The sequence below is a fragment of the Aotus nancymaae genome, unplaced genomic scaffold (genome assembly GCF_030222135.1).
Source record: "Aotus nancymaae isolate 86718 unplaced genomic scaffold, 86718_ANA_hifiasm-v0.15.2.pri h1tg000033l, whole genome shotgun sequence".
NCBI classification, from domain to species: domain Eukaryota; kingdom Metazoa; phylum Chordata; class Mammalia; order Primates; family Aotidae; genus Aotus; species Aotus nancymaae.
Window position 1 is genome coordinate 45,406,167 of NW_026988447.1, and position 16,069 is coordinate 45,422,235.

At 40.6% G+C, this 16,069-nt stretch overlaps 1 protein-coding gene across 1 annotated transcript in view; it reads left to right on the forward strand.

The window, feature by feature from the left end:
* Window positions 1–585: 585 nt before the first annotated feature.
* The window catches only part of NDNF (neuron derived neurotrophic factor), a 44,778-nt gene continuing 29,294 nt past the window's right edge, over window positions 586–16,069 (forward strand). The window contains exon 1 of the mRNA XM_012473063.3: window positions 586–1,130. The gene's annotated coding sequence lies outside the window, so the exon portion shown is untranslated. The remainder of the gene's footprint in view (window positions 1,131–16,069) is intronic.

The following is a 16,069-nucleotide window of genomic DNA, read 5'->3' on the forward strand; positions in this document are numbered from 1 at the left end:
CGTTCGGGTGAAAAGTGGGACATGACTGCACAGTTTGCACACTCTGCTTTCCGCCTCCAACCACCAATCTTCTGGATTTAACAGGTCCCCCTCCCTGCCCCCAAATCAACCCCAGAGTTTCCCTCTATTGTGCACCCCAGTCTCCTTGACAGTGTGATGGTCCCGCGTGCGCGTCTCCTGGGTTTTGCAGCTTCGCCGGGGGGCTCGATGGGCCTCCCTCATTCTCCCCGAGTGGCGAGGAGGTTAGGACAGCAGGGTGTCCCTCGCGCTGCCGCCTGCGAGGGTCCTGTTTGGGGAGCGCTGGGTCGTTGAGCAGGGTGGTGTGTGTGAGAGAAAGGGGGGGAGGGCGACAAGGAGAAAAGGAGGGAGAGAGTGTGTGTGAGTGTGTGTATGTGTATGAGTGTGTGTGTGTGTGTGTGTGCGCGTGAGCGCGCGCTGGCGCGCAGCGGGAGGGAGAGGAGGGACGGAGGGGGAAGCAGCGGGCAGAGTAGGGAGGGGGCGGGCGGGCAGCGGTGAGGCGGGAGGGGTAAGTGCTGGGAGGGGAAGAGACTCCGGGCTTCAGCAGTGACACTCGGGAGCGAACAAACACTCCCCGCTTCGAGCCGCGAGAGAGCAGAGCTAACTGAGCAGCGCGCCCGCCGCCGCCGCTGCCGCCCCGTGCGCCCGGCTCTCTCCGCACCCCGCGCGGCGCTCCAGCCAGCGCCTGTGCGGCTCCTGGCCGCCCGCGAAGCCAGCGCCAGCCCCGCGGGTCGCTGCGGCATCCTCCCGTCGCCCGGCCCCCGCACGCTCCCCGCCGTTTATAAGGACCTCCCGCCGCTTCCCGGCTCTGTCCCGGGATTCCCCAGCCCCGCGCCGCTCCCCGCTCCACTTCGCAGCAACTTCGGCGGCCGCGCGCAGCCCGCCCTCGCCCGCCTTTAAAGTTTGCTGTGCGGACCGCAAAGTCGGGACACTTCATCGGATTGATTTTTTCTCTTTTATCTGCCTCCGTTCCCGTCCTCCAGGCTCCTTGTTCCTGAATACTGGTGCTAAGCATCTTGGCAGGATCTGGGGACGTGGACTATTTCGCACACCACACCTCGGGGAGGGATTTTTCCTCTTTTCCCTACGAAAAACAAACAGATCTTTTTAAGGTAAGTGGGGAGAGAAAAGCAAAGTCCCAGAGCCCCGACGCCTTAGTCCGCCACCCCAAAACCTAGCACAAGGAGCGTTCACATCCGAAGGGTCATCCGAGATGGGGGCTTGAGGCGCGCGCCCCCAAATCGTAAGGGTCCAACCAGCTTCTCGAGCATCCGTAGGAGCTGAGGATATGAGGGGCAGGAGCAGGTTTCCCTCGTTTTTTGTTTTTGTTTCTTTTTCTTTTCTTTTTTCTTTCTTTCTTTTTTTTAAGCTGCTTTCGAAGCTAGGCGGCCTGGAGAGACGAGAGGAGGTGGACAGATAGCGCACGGGCGGGGAAGACCTGGGAGGGGAGCTCGGGGTACTGTGGGGTCCCCGGAGCCGTGGAGCCTTTATCCCGGACTTGGCCTGGACACTTACTTTGCCCGCCTGCCAAGAGGGCTGTTGCCTCCCTCTCCAGGTTCATGCCCTCCGCCCTCCGCTAGGGAAAGTCAGCGAGAGTGGGTTTTGCGGAGGGCGTCTGTGTGGGGGGCGAAAAGCTAGAGGTCCAGGCAGCGCGCCGGTTCCCGTAGGGCGTCTGGGAGCTGGGCAGCCGGGGCCGGGAGCTCGGCTGCCTCACCCGGCCGTCCCTCAACGGCTCTGGCTCCTCATTTGTCCTCTGCGTGGTAGGCAAGCATCGTTAGAGAAACTTCCTTGGTTGAGCGAGGTGGCCTGGGACCTCCTCACACTTTCTTGCAGAGAGCAGAGCGGCCACCGAGGGGATGCCCCCTCCCGCTCCAGCCCGGAGACTCGGCTTCGTGCCTTCGTCCAGTCTGTGCGTGAGTTGGGGTTCGCTCTCAGCCACATTACCTTTTCTCCTGAGCTGAGTAGCCGCGGCCCCTACAACCCAGGAGTCCGAACGAATGATTCCAGGTCCCCGCTGTCTTCTTGCAGGCACTTTGCAAACTGCTGCATTTTGGGTGCGGTTTTATTGCATTGTGCGCTCTCGGTTTCCCTTCCTTCCCGCACCCTATACCAGGCCCAAGGAATGAGAGCTCCCCGCAGTTCCCCGGACCCGCCCCGCACCAGCTCCTCGGAGTTTGCCGCGGGTACCCTTGCGCTGGCCCTGAGCTGTCCCTCCAGCGAAGTCGCGGTTCCCCTCCCGGCCCCCTTTGGGGCGCTGTCCATTTCTTGCTGTTGGGTGCGGATGGCTCCCTAAAACCAAGACCTTGAGCGGGAAATGAACCTGAGTATGTGTCTGGGGTTTTGTTGTTGTTATGCTTTTTACTTCTTTTTTTTAAAAAAATTACTTACACAGATCTTTTAAGCAACTTTGTTGGGTTGATAAATTTGCTTTTCATCTGTCGATGAAGAAGAATTTGTTTTTTCATTTAGTTGCTGCTCTCCCCAAACACACTACCCTCTCTTTCCCCCCTTCACCCCTCCTCCTCCTGCCTCGCTTCCTGAACCCTTTTTCTTTTCTGACGGAGGGAATCTCCGCACCTCCTCCTCTCCTCCTCCCACCCGGTCCCAGAGCGCCTGTGAGAACCAGGGGAGTCATCAATGGAAATAAATAGGACCCCGCTCCATTCTCCGCCCCCTTCAAACAAGTAAAATCCTCCCTGGGCTCACAGAAGTACAGATAAAACATCCCTCCCGAGGGAGAGGTTACTGAGGATTTGATGGGATTGAATTATTTTATTATCTTGAAAGAAGTGATAGATGGACCCGAGAGGGAATAGTTGTATAAAGCAGAGTGTAGTGAAGGCGATCGGTATGATTATTCATTACTGATTGTTAAGAGTGATAATAAGGCCACAACCCTCGCTAAGATTGTGTTTATACTTGGTTTGAGTTTATGTCGGTCTCTTATTACAGTGGTTTCAGAAGATGAAAACATCAAAACGATATTAATTCTTCAGTCATTCTGCATATGGGATTAATCAAATGTCAAAAAAGATACTGTCGTTTTACCAAAGTTTTCATCTGTGAACCTTTAGAAGGTTGCACTCTTATAAAATGTCATTTGCCTCCACCTGTCTTCTTAAAAGTTTAAAAAACTTGGCAACATAATTAATTATGGTCCCAATTCCCATTTTCAATCTAAACCTATATTCAGGATTATATTAAAATACCCCATCATTTATTCTTCAAAAGTGACTCTTATGAGTTTAAATTCTTGGAGGGGAGAGAAGGACAACTGGGAATGAGGGGCCCAGGAGTTAGAGAAATTAGTACTATTTCAGATTCTCTAAAAATGTCTTTACTTCTTCCTTTAAAGAAGGAAATTACAAAGTCCTTCTCTGCACAGCTCCTCACTTCAGTGAATGCCCTTAATCTTTACCACACACTTGAAACATAACAGCTTGCAGCCTTGTCTGCATATTGCTTTCATTTTTGTGTCAGGACATTTTATTCATTAAACCTGTATGTCAAAGACTTGGGCTCAGTGTGGCAGTAACACTCTGCTTTAATTAGTAACTATCATAAAAAAGAAGCTAGAACTCTGTAATAGGCCTAAATTGCTAGGAATTATGTGTGGTATAAATTAAGCATTTATTTCAGCAGAAATGAAACCATGAATGTAAAACATCTTTTAATCCCTTGTAGATACAGCTTTTCTCTCTCAAGATGTAACAAAATATGTAATTGAAAAATATCCTTCTAAGGAAAAGAGAAGCCCCCACCCTCAGTTTATTTGTCCTGGGACTGCTTAACATTCATGTGGTAAAGTATGAATGTTAAAGAGTAAAGACTATTGTCACAACATTGCCAATACCAGGCCGATGGAATGCTACCTTGGAAATAGCCACAGTGGGTCAGTTGTCAACTTAATGTAGAGACTTTTCCAGTTGACTGCATGAACCTTGTCTTTTCAGATTTTAGTTTCCTTACTCGGATTTATCGACCAGACTTTGTTGAGGAAGGGGAAATACGTATTTTAAAACTCTAACAAATTATTTACATGAAGAGGAGGGGGAAAGGTGGAAATAAAGTGTATCTGTTATCTTCCTTTATTTATTTTAAAGCAGTTCTCTTCAGCCTATCTAGAGGTCAGAATTTTTATTTTAAAACTGATTATGTTTTTGTTGTCGTTGTTAGGACATATCGTTTTGGTGGTATGATGGATGAGTAGATATTGGAAATGGAATAGTGATGCCTGAATCAACGGAGAGCATAGGAACAGAGTGTGAATTCCACATCATATGCACTAATTAAAATTATTTTAATCTCTGTTCCTTAGTTTCTCCCTGATAAGGTGGTTGATAGTGACCAAAGAGTGCTCTCTCTCTCTCACTTTTTTGCGCCCTGCCTTCTTGTCAGGTCTTGCTTTGGGGAGCCACACACCTATAGTAGCCGCTGAACCTTGCCAGAGTCAGTTGCCATCAGCTAATGACTTGGAAGAAAGTATGTCCCATAGTCATCTGTATTGGGTCACAGGCAAGGATAAACTAATTCATTTGACCCTGAAATAATATCTAGAACCTTTAAATGTTTATTTTAGAATGATTATTCTAAAGAACATAACTTATTCTTCCCCTGTGGGCTCATAATCATTTATTAGAAGCCACAGCATAGTTGATAGTAAATAGTAAACCACACGAAATCTTTGCTTTGAAAGCTGATTTTAAAATCAAAGTCCTCCAATATTTAAATACCCTATTTAAAAATACTTTGCATTTTATTCCATGAAGTTAGGATAAATTTTACTATATCTTTCCACTGTATTAAAGTAAAATTACATGACACTTAGTCATACTTCCATGTTAATTTCCTCCTAGAAAGAAAGTAAATACTTTGCTGCTGTTGTTAAAAAATAATCACATAGTGTGAGATGGAAAAGCAAGAATGCTAATATTTTATTGTATCACATGGTGGTATGTTGTCGATAAACTCAGTTATGTCTTTGTTGAGAATCATACCATTTCAGCGTAAGCCTGTGTTTCCTTGGCTGTATGTATTTCACGTATTTCTTGCCTCTTCTGAGATGACATCTGGCATGTGCTGTTCCAGTGCCTAAGCCAGTGCCAAAAGCAGGTGCATCCTTGGCTGCTCCCTTCCTAAACACATAACCCAAAGACGCAACATCGACACCTTCCCCTTCCTTCTGGTCCTTTACTAAAAACTGCAAACCAACAAAGACATGAATTTTACTCTTTTGAAATATATGGAAAGCATGTAACATATACTATTAATTCCCCCAATTTAAAAAAAAAAAGGTGTTGCTTGTTTTGATTTTAAAAATTAAGGGTAAAGAATTTGATCAATGTGGTGTAAAAGCAAACTAGCAAAATGTTTCTGTAGATTTTTCACGTTGGGATGAAGAGACAAATCTGGCCACAGGACAACTGCATATTGGGCCCTATTACAATGCCGTTTTTTTCAAGGAACTCACTGAGTTCACTTTGATTTAAACTTACTTTAAAGTCCACAAACCTCAAGTTTATAAGAAAGGTGTAGAAACTTCCAAGATTATATGTCATTATTCTTTCAATAATTTCCATATCCTTTGGAAACTGATTTATTTTAGTAAGTTAGTTAATAGGTCTTAGTTTTCACTTGTTAATTTTTTCTGTAGCAAATTTGAACATAACACAGTTAATATTTTATATATTTATCTGAAATATTTATTTTTAGTCTCACTTATGAAAACTCTGAAATGAATATTTTCTTGAAAAAAGAATATGACTAGAGGTAGCATGAATGTATAATTTATCAAATGTCTCTTTTAATTTTTCTTTTAAAATAATTTGCTGTCGGCCGTGTGCGGTGGCTCACACCTGTAATCCCAGCACTTTGGGAGGCCGAGGCAGATGGATCACGAGGTCAGGAGTTCAAGACTAGCCTGCTCAAGATGGTGGAACCCCATCTCTACTAAAAATACAAAAATTAGGTGGGCATGGTGGCATGTGCCTCTAACCTCAGCTACTCAGGATAAGGCAGGGAATTGCTTGAACCCGGGAGGCGGAGGTTGCAGTGAGCCGAGATCATGCCATTGCACTCCAGCCTGGGCGACAGAGCAAGCCTCTGTCTCAAAAATTATAATAATAATAATTTTCCGTCTCTTTATGTTTGAAAGAAAAGCTTTTTAGGAATAAAGATAAGGTTATATAAAGTATGGAGAGTACTCAATAAAAATATGATTACACATGACTGGAAGTCAACTTATTTGAATGGAACTCTTAGACACTGCCTCCACAGCATGGAGACTTTTAAAGATAAAAACCAAATTATAAAAGTTCACAACATGCATGGATGTTTGCTTCCTAACTGGAATGATTTCAGCTAATATCACAAATAGTAGTGACCAGCTGAAGTAAATGGAGACTATACAAATTTCTGTCAGTGTTTCTTCTCTCTAAGAGGAAATCGAGGCAAACACCCTCTTCTTCCAGCTGTGTGCTCTGAGAACATATATTCCACGGTCTAAAAGCATAGCCAAAAATATGGACTATATCCAAATATGTGTTTTATCAACAACTGAAAATCACCATATCTTGTCTTCTTAGGCAATGTCCTTACATACACAGATGTAGATAAAGTAGGAGACTGAAATTAACATTTTCTAAAATAAGCAGTAAGATTTGAACTCCTGATTAGTCCTGTAAAGTATGGTATCTTGTTCTTGAAATCACCATGACTGTTTTTAAAAATTATAATGTAGGAACTATGAACAAATTGGTATATGCAAGACAGATGATGCCCTATCCTGATAGTTGGCAGGCAAACTGTTGGCAGACAGTTGGGGGTAGTGTTGTGGTACTTACTTGAAAATATTGTGTTTAAGAGAGAAAGAGCATAATAAAAGGGCCTGATTGATTTATTTAAGATTACTTTCTCCAGTTTAGCTGCTACCAGTGCATACACTGGTATGCAGCATATGCTTTCTGGAGTGTAGATAGTTATAATTTATATTATGTTGTAGTGAAAAGTAAAGCATAGTAATCCATATACACCTCAGAGATGGCTTTGATGACTCTTTTGAATGCAAGTCATAGGGATACTAAGGTATCCCTGTGGCGTAACACTATGCATTTTATTCCAGTAATAAAATGCATTTCTGATAGAATTATCAGACCTATAAAAAACCCACACAAACATAAAAGCACTTGATTCATTTGACTTACCTTCTTTAAAAAATACATTTAAAAGCACATGATAAATACATGCTTACCCATAATGATACACTAGTGTGTGTGTATATATATATGATATAGGTCTAAATATTATGTATATGTTGATCACCCTCAATAAATGTTGTAATTTTACATTAAATTCCAGCATTCGCTAAAATTCATTGATATTATCAAAAGCTTCAAATTTAGATTGATTCATAAGTCGCTGGATCTTGTAATTGAAGAGAGATTTGTTGCCAACAGTGGGGCAGAGATCAGAAACTGCAGTGCTAGCTAAGACACCTAGTAAACTGGGGAAAAACAGCAGTCATTAATCTCTGTGCCGCCCCAAGTCTCTGATATTGTCAGTTCTGTGGGTGCTATGAAAATATGGAAAAAGAAAACTGCCTCTTAAATGAGAGATGAACATTTAACACTCTAATGATCACAATAGCAGGATTCATACTAGAACTGACAGGTGGGTTACATGAGAGTGAGAGATGGCCTTAGAGGTACCAGGGAAGCCACCCTGCTCCCAAGGCCTCTCAGCATATCAAAACGTATCTGAAAAAATACAGTTTTTCAAAACTTTTACAGTAATTTTATTTTTTCAGTGTCCCCTATAAATATGAAAATATCTCTGAAATGAGACATGGGTAAGCTGATATCAGCTAATATTTTACAAAGATATTTTAGTAACTAGATGAAGCCAGATGGCTTAAGACAAAATTTTAGAGAAGGGTAATTTAATAAATATATATATGTATGTGTATGTGTATTTCATTCTTTACAGATAAAAGTGACTATAAATAGATCTTCTGGGGGGCCGTTGTATTTCCTTCTTACACCATAATGAGGCAATTTGTGCCCCACACTGAGGCAAAGAGGACACCCCCATTTAGAGGCCTCTGCTTTACAAGGTTGACACTATCAGAAGCTGTCCAGGAATTAGAAAAGGACATTTGAAATTATCTTTGCAAGGTCAGGCTCAGTGAATATTTGCATTTAAAAACTTGTCTTTTAATTACAGTGAAATAGAGGATACAAGATATGAAGTGGAGGTTGCCCATTGCCTCTAAAATCTTACTGAACAGATATTCAGCTTCTGATAGTGTCAACCTTGTAAAGCAGAGGTCTCTAAAAGGGGGTGCCCTCTTTGCCTTATTGAGGAGCACAGATTGCTTCATGGTGTAAGAAGCAAATACCAGAAGATCTATTTATAGTCACTTTTATCTGTAAAGAATGAAATCAAGTTTTGTAAATATTAGTTAATACTATATAAATCAACAAAATCACTCTTACTCGGGATATCAGATGGTCATGGAACAACAAAGAATGGCAGAGGTGACAGAGTGTATGAAGCAAAAATAATGCAAGATAAAAATATATATTCTGCTAGGTGCAGTGGCACAATTATAGTCCCAGCTCTGAGGAGGCTGAGGCTGGAGGACCACTTGAGCCCAGGAGTTTGAGGCTATAGTACATAATGATCTCCCTTGTGCATAGCCACTGCAGTCCAGCCTGGGCAACATACTGATACCCCGTTTCTAAAAATAATAATAATAATAGTGACATTATAATCAGCCATTTACAAAACACCTCTGAAATTAACCAGAAAAAGATTTGAAATGTACAATTATGTCTACTATAATTATCTATGATACTCATCCCAGTATAGACTGCTTTTAAGTATTTTTTAATGTATTGTAAGTATGTGTGTATACAGACACACACACACACAAACCCACACACACACATTTTTTTTGAAATCACAATTCTAAGAGGTTTGGAGACCTTAGTGCGGACAACACATTACTGAGTGAGAGGCATTGAAAGGAAGTGAGCAAATAGCTGAAAAAGCTCTCAAACTAGTCACTATTTTCAATACGATTCTCAATTACTTGTAGACGTATTTGATAATTCCTCTGTTATGAATAAATAGATGTGCCCCATTATGTTCTGGAACTTTCAGTAATCTGAGAGTTTAAAAAGTTCTATCCAGCTCGGCACGGGGTGGCTCACGCCTGTAATCCTAGCACTCTGGAAGGCCGAGTATGTAGATTACCTGAGGTCAGGAGTTCAAGACCAGCCTGGCCAACATGGCGAAACCCTGGCTCTACTAAAAATACAAAAGTTAGCTGGGCGTGGGGGTGCACATATATAATCCTAGCTCCTCAGGAGGCTGAGGCAGGAGAATTTTTCCAACCCAGAAGGCAGAGGTTGCAGTGAGCCAAGATGGCGCCACTGCACCCCAGCCTGAGTGACAAAGTGAGACTCCGTCTCAAAAAAAAAAGTTCTAGTCAACATTTTTCATGTATAGTGTGTCAAATTTTGAAGTTTTTCTTTGAAATTATATTATTTCTCAGTCATGTTGTCAGTTATTAACTAATGTTAAAATTGTTTCCATGCTTTGAATTTTACAGTGGAAGTGGAAATGATTCTATTTATGAATAATACGATTATCTTTGTATAACCCTTGATTGTTTACAAGGTACCTCCACATCCATCACTTTCCTTAACCCTCACAGTAACCCTCCTACTCCTGATAAATCTGACATTCAGTTTTAGTGAAGAGATTTAACTACACTCACAGAAACTTTTTACGTAAAGTTGTAACTCTGGTTTTAGAAGCAAAATTGATGAAAATGTTTAAAAACTTAAGCTGAGATTAGTTGTCAATTTAATTTTTCTGAACAATTTGCTTAGAATTTTTTTACAATTTAATTATTCAGAATACCGCTTACTTAGCCTAAATCCACACAACCGTAATTGTAGACTATCTATGCACTTACTGTTCGTTTTTGGTAATAGTTACTTCTTAGGGAATTTTTAAAGGGGAAACTGATTAAACTTTTTCATATATAAATGATTATTTCAGGTAAAGCAGAAAACTTAACTTTGAGACTAAAAAACACTAGCCCTAAATGGCACAAAGGGCTAACAGTGATAAATAATCCTCATATCTCTCCTTCCAGAAGGTTAAAGTCTGTTTTAATAGGGGAAATCATTGAAAGTGAAGTGGAACATCAATTTCTGAACATGACAGGTTCTGATGTAAACCTCCCCTACTCCCCCACACCCCCAACCACCATTGGCACAGAGTCTCCTCCAGTCATAAAAGGTAAATTACATTATCAGTTTGCTTTATTAAGTCTGCTTATAGCCTGAAATCATCTCTTGAAGGCAAATTTTCTCTTTTCAGCCCTCCTTTTAATTAGTCCTACTAACCTAGTCATTCAAATCTGGTTATTACAATGTTCTAAGATACGCTATTTGTTGAGTTTCTCTCCTCTTTCTCTCTCTCGCTCTCTCTCTGTCTCTCTCTCTTCTCTCTTTGTGTGTGTGTGTGTGTGTGTGCACATATGTGTAACAGACAAAGCCTTTCACATACCTTGGAGACAAGTTATCCGAAAGAGGAAATAATAAAACATATTTTCTTCTGTAAATAGAGCCCAATAAGAAAATTTGGGATTAGAAAAATAACTTAGAAGTTTATTAGAGATACATAACCCATGATATTAAGACATATTCCAATATGTATGGTCGCTGCAATCACTGAAAAATCAATAAGCTGCAGGATCCTCGTGAAATTAGTAGCAATTAGTAGTAATTTACCTATCAAGTTATTCCATTATAATGTTAATTGTGTGGCATTCTTGAGAGGCAAGAGTTGAAGTTAGATCAGTTCTAAGATTTTTTAAATTATTTTTAAGTTTTTTTTAAAAATTGGATGAAATTGTACATTTCAGAGAAATGAGAGCACTTATAGACATATATAAGAAAGGATATTCCAAAATTTGAAAAGTTTAAAACCCTTTAAAATTTAAGAAGAAAAATAAGTTCAGACAGTGGAAGTATTTGTTCAGATACTCATATTAACACTCCAGCCACCAAACTCAGTCTATACTTTTTAAAAAAAATTTCCACATTTAAAGTTTATCCACACTTACAAAGCAATGACAACAACCAGGCAGTTTCGAGACCTCTTTTTCTCTTGGTAGACTCTATCTTGTGTAATGATCACGGAACGTTGTTGACCGTAACACTCGCCAGCTGCAGCTTTTTCTTCCGTGCTTCCTTTAAAAAAACAGGAGAAAAAGAAAAACCACACCTAACTGTATATCTTACTTCCTTGGAGGGAAAAGGATTACATAATTGTGGGTCTGAATTCTCATATTGTGTCAGTGCTTGCGGTTTGTCATCTCCCTAATTGTTGTAGGTTTACATGCTTATATTATTTCATCACAATTTGCTATAAACTCTTTATTGAAAATGACTGTGGGGTCTGTCTGTGTCGTTTGCCTTTTCAAAGTGTTATTTTCTTTAAACATCTCTTAATCCAGAAATAATAATGCAGAACATCCCAGGAACTCATCCTGATCCTCAGTGCTCTGATCTCAACACATGCGTCTTAAATCCTTTGCTAGATCTATTTCCTAAAAAGCCCAATTTGAACCAGTGTTGATCCGGCTTTATTTATTAAACAATGTTGATGTCCTCAGATAAGATGTATGAAGGGTAACAAAAAGCATATTAAGAGCATACTATTATTTTGTGATTATTTTTAAATGCAACATCTTGGCCTTTACCCTGTGCTTCTAGTCAGTCTCTAATTGAATAGGGTCCTAATCTTTTACCTGATAGGTTAGATAAATAAAGATGGAATAATCTGATGCTGAAACTCCTTTACATATCTCTGTTTTAAGAGCAAGTCAAGACATGTTTTTTGCTGCCGAATAAAATGTTGCAACCAGTTTGAGAAACTGGCTTACACTATTTGAAGATAAATAGAACCTTTTTAAATTTAAAAGAACATTCATATCAATTATTTCATTTAATCTCATAACAATCCTGGGAATAATTATCTCCATTTTGTAGATGAGGTAATTGAGATTGAAGAGGATTAAGAGACTCACTCAAAGTCCCAAAGCTGATCATGGTTTAATCAGGACTTCTTCAACTCAGATCTTTGACTCAGATCTTACTCTAAGTTGAGTGATCTTTTTCTATTTTGCTTTGGCAGCCTTTAAATTCATGTATTTATTTATTTATTCATGCATTTAGTCATTTATTCAAGTTCTGAAACACATGAATAAATGACTAAATGCATGAATAAATAAATAATAAAAATTATGTAATAGTTGTGGGACGCAGTAAAGAACAGACCAAAAAATACATTCAGGTGTTTGGGAAAAAACTCAATCCTGAATTGACCAGAAAGTCAGACATGGGAAGAAATTCACCTGAGACATTGAGCTATGAGCTAGGAAAGAAGGGACAGAGAGAGAAAGAAAAGGAAATGATATTAACTATTCTTTCTCCAAATTGCTAGGTTGTGGATGTGAGGGCAATCTGGCTGCGACATCTGTCACCCCTTTGATCACCAGGGTTGATTTGGCTGATCTGGCTGGCTATGTGGTTGTCCCCTTCCTCCCTCCATGCTCCACGTGTGTCCCTCCCGAAGCTGCGCGCTTTGTCAAAGAGGACAACAATCCCCGATGGTGCAGGACCGGTCTTTGGTCAAGAGTATACAAGTAGCTACGCTCCCCTGCTAGAACCTCCAAACAAGCCCTCAAATTACTAGATTGTCAGGAACCATTGCTTTGGAGAATATTTTCTAATCTTTCCAGAGGTGTTTTTGTTTTGGGGGGCCTTGGATTTTACAAGAGGGCTGGTCAAATAAATACGTATAATAAATAAAGATGGTAACTTTTAAGTTACTTTCTTTTACAAAAACAAGTTAATTGCATACTTGTGTGCCCTTCCCTTTTTTTTCTGGAAATAATATTTCCAGGGCAAGGAAAGGGTTTAACCCTTTTAACTCTTTACGGTCTCTGGTACATCTACTCTTTCATCTATCTGTGGATTATGTTAGCTTTATTATAGTTTTTTAAAATTACTATTTTGGGTATGTCTTGTGCTTTGGCACTAGAGGTCACCACAAAGTATTTATTATCCTTTAATAATAAATAGAATTTAGTGCTGACCCATCAAAAGAACTGCTGGGGACCTTGAGTGTGAGGATGAAAGAGAATTTGAAGCTTCTGGACCATCAAATACTTGGGTAAATGTGGGATTAGGCCCACAGAATGAAGCATCACTTTTTTACTCTATGCAATTCATTATTTTATAGTAGTAATAAATGATTTCTTCTTAATCTCATTTTATTTATTAGTAGAGTTTTTGCAAACTGTATTAAGTATATGAACAAACTAGAAACTTTGGTGTAATTTTGAATCTTGTCACCATCCCCTAGGTAGTCCACTGATTCATTATTGGGCTTTATAATAAACACAAACTACTTGAGGGAATAAACTTTTTTTTGTAATGTAAAAAAGGTAGGCTGGGCACGGTGGCTCATACCTGTAATCCCAGCATTTTGGAAGACTAAGGCAATGAGGATCGCTTGAGGCCAGGAGTTCCAAACCAGTCTGGGCAACCAATCAAAATCCCATCTCTCCAAAACCAAAAAAAATTAGCCAGACGTGGTGACATGTGCCTGTAGTTGCAGCTACTTAGGGCACTGAGGTGGGAGGATTGCTTGAGCCTGGGAGGTCAAGGCTGCAGTGAGCCATAATTGCACCACTGTATTCCATCCTGGGTGACAGAGCAAGACTCTGCCTCAAAAATAAAAAAAAAGAAAAAAGAAAGAAGGCAGAGGAAAGAGAAAACTGAAATAGTATGGCTATAATAATTGTTCTTAAAGAAAAAGGATATGAGCAATGCCTATTTCGTTTATACTTCTCTTAATAGAGGTTTAAAATATTAAAACTTGGTAGTAAATGAAAATTAAAGATCAGAAAGTTCTTTTGTTGTTGTTGTTGTTGTAGAAAGTGATTTTATTTAAAGAGAGAGAGAAACAGGAGAAGGAGAGAGAAACAAACAGCTAACTCTCACACTGAGTGAGAGAATCCAGAAAGATGGAATCCAGGAGAGGAAAGCAGCTTCCACACTGAGTGGAAGGGAATAGACACAGATGGAGTTTAGGAGGGGAAGACAGGCTTCCACGAGAGAGTGTGGAAGGGGACTCCAGAGGGAAAATCCAGGAGAGAGAAAGATGGCTTCCACGAAGGGAGTGTTTGTGGAAGGGGACCCAAACATGGAGTCCCCAGAAAGTTCTAACAATCAAAATTCTAGAGATGAAAATCCTAGTGCTGCTACTACCAGATGATAGGTCTTCATATTTTTGGAGTTCAAAATAAAAATACATGAGAATCACGATTGGAAGAGACAGACTCACCCATCACCTGGCTATCCAAGTACAGTCCATGAACAATCAGCATCAACATCTCCTGGGAGCCCATTAGAAAGGACCACTCTCAGGGACTTATCCCAGACCTGTTGAACCAGAATCTGCATTTTAATGGGAAAACAGTGATTTGTGTCCACATAAAGGTTTGAGAAGCACTTGTCTATGCCATTCCTGTTCTCAGATCAGAATATATCCTAACCAAACCAAAATTTACTTGTTTTCAGAGGAAAGAGGCCCTCCTGAGTAATATGCTATTTTTATTCTTATCAGAGCATTTTTGTGTTCTTAAAGACAGAAAAAATGCATCCTTACACAGGTTCCCGGACCATCCAGCACATGCCATCACTCTGTGGTAACCATGCCAATGGGTGTCCATGATGTCCCCCTCAACAGATTAAAGATATACTTCTAGACTATTTAGCTTTTACACAGTGACCTATTGTATATAAGTTTAGCACCCATTAAATTGTCAAAAGCATTCATATCTTATTTGCTATTTAGCCTATATTCTCTCTTGAAACAAATTCCACACATCAACAACAATAGTCAACTTGAATGTTTGTTTTTGTTTATTCAACATGTCATAAGTATCTGGTTGATGTTGGGCTCTGTGGTCAGTACTATATCTTGTATATATGTAGGATTCCTTTTCTACCCTTAGGAAACTCCAGAATGTGTACAAACAATTTAAGTTGGTCTTCAGTAGAAATATGAGCATACAAAAGTGCACAACCAAATTTCTCTTGTCACTGTTGAGAATTGAGTCTTAAAGAATGAGTAGAAGTTTGCCACCCAGAGAGGCAATAAAGGCATCCTAGCAAAAGAAGTGGACTGTGCTCTTGCTGGGAATATGAAGGAGAGGATGAGGAGCTTATAGGAAATGAGTGTGGCAGAGTGCAGGGCTTGAGAGTGAAAGACCTCATGGGCCATGGACTTCCTCCTCTGGGTAATGGGAAGCCACCTGACTTTTTTTTCGAAGAGTGAAACAGATTTTTGTTTGTAAAGGTGCCATTTTCAGTACTGTAGAAAATGAATGAGAGATACTGGAAATGGGTATGAGAGCAGTTAGATGGGACGCAGTCTAACTGCTTTCATACCCATTTCCAGTATCTCTCATTCATTTTCTACAGAACTGACAATGGATAATTTGAGGCATTGGCAATTTGGATAGAAAAGAGAATAAATTTGAGAGAATATGCAGCAAATAGATTGGCAGGATTTGATGGTTAATAGGACATGGGGATGGAAAGTCAGATAGCATGGAGGTTTCTAGTTTCATAACTGGAAAGATCGTGCTGCTGCCCTGGCATGTCCTGATGTTCATGCAGCATCTTTGTTTACCCTTCAGCAGCCTTGTCAGGAACTACTGTTACATTTCAGTCAACAAACATGGAAACCAAGGCTCAGAGCAGTTGCATCATCTACCCTCAGTGGTATGGAGGCATTCTGGCAGAGGGAGGAATGGAGCTCATATTCAATTTCAAGCCTGACTCTCTCTCAAGTCTGGCTTGCAGAGGCGTCCGCTGAGTCATTTTACACTGTTGAGGGTTAGGTGCCTGGGCTTCAGAAGGAGAACGAATCTGAAGCTAAGAATTAGCTTTGAGGGTTT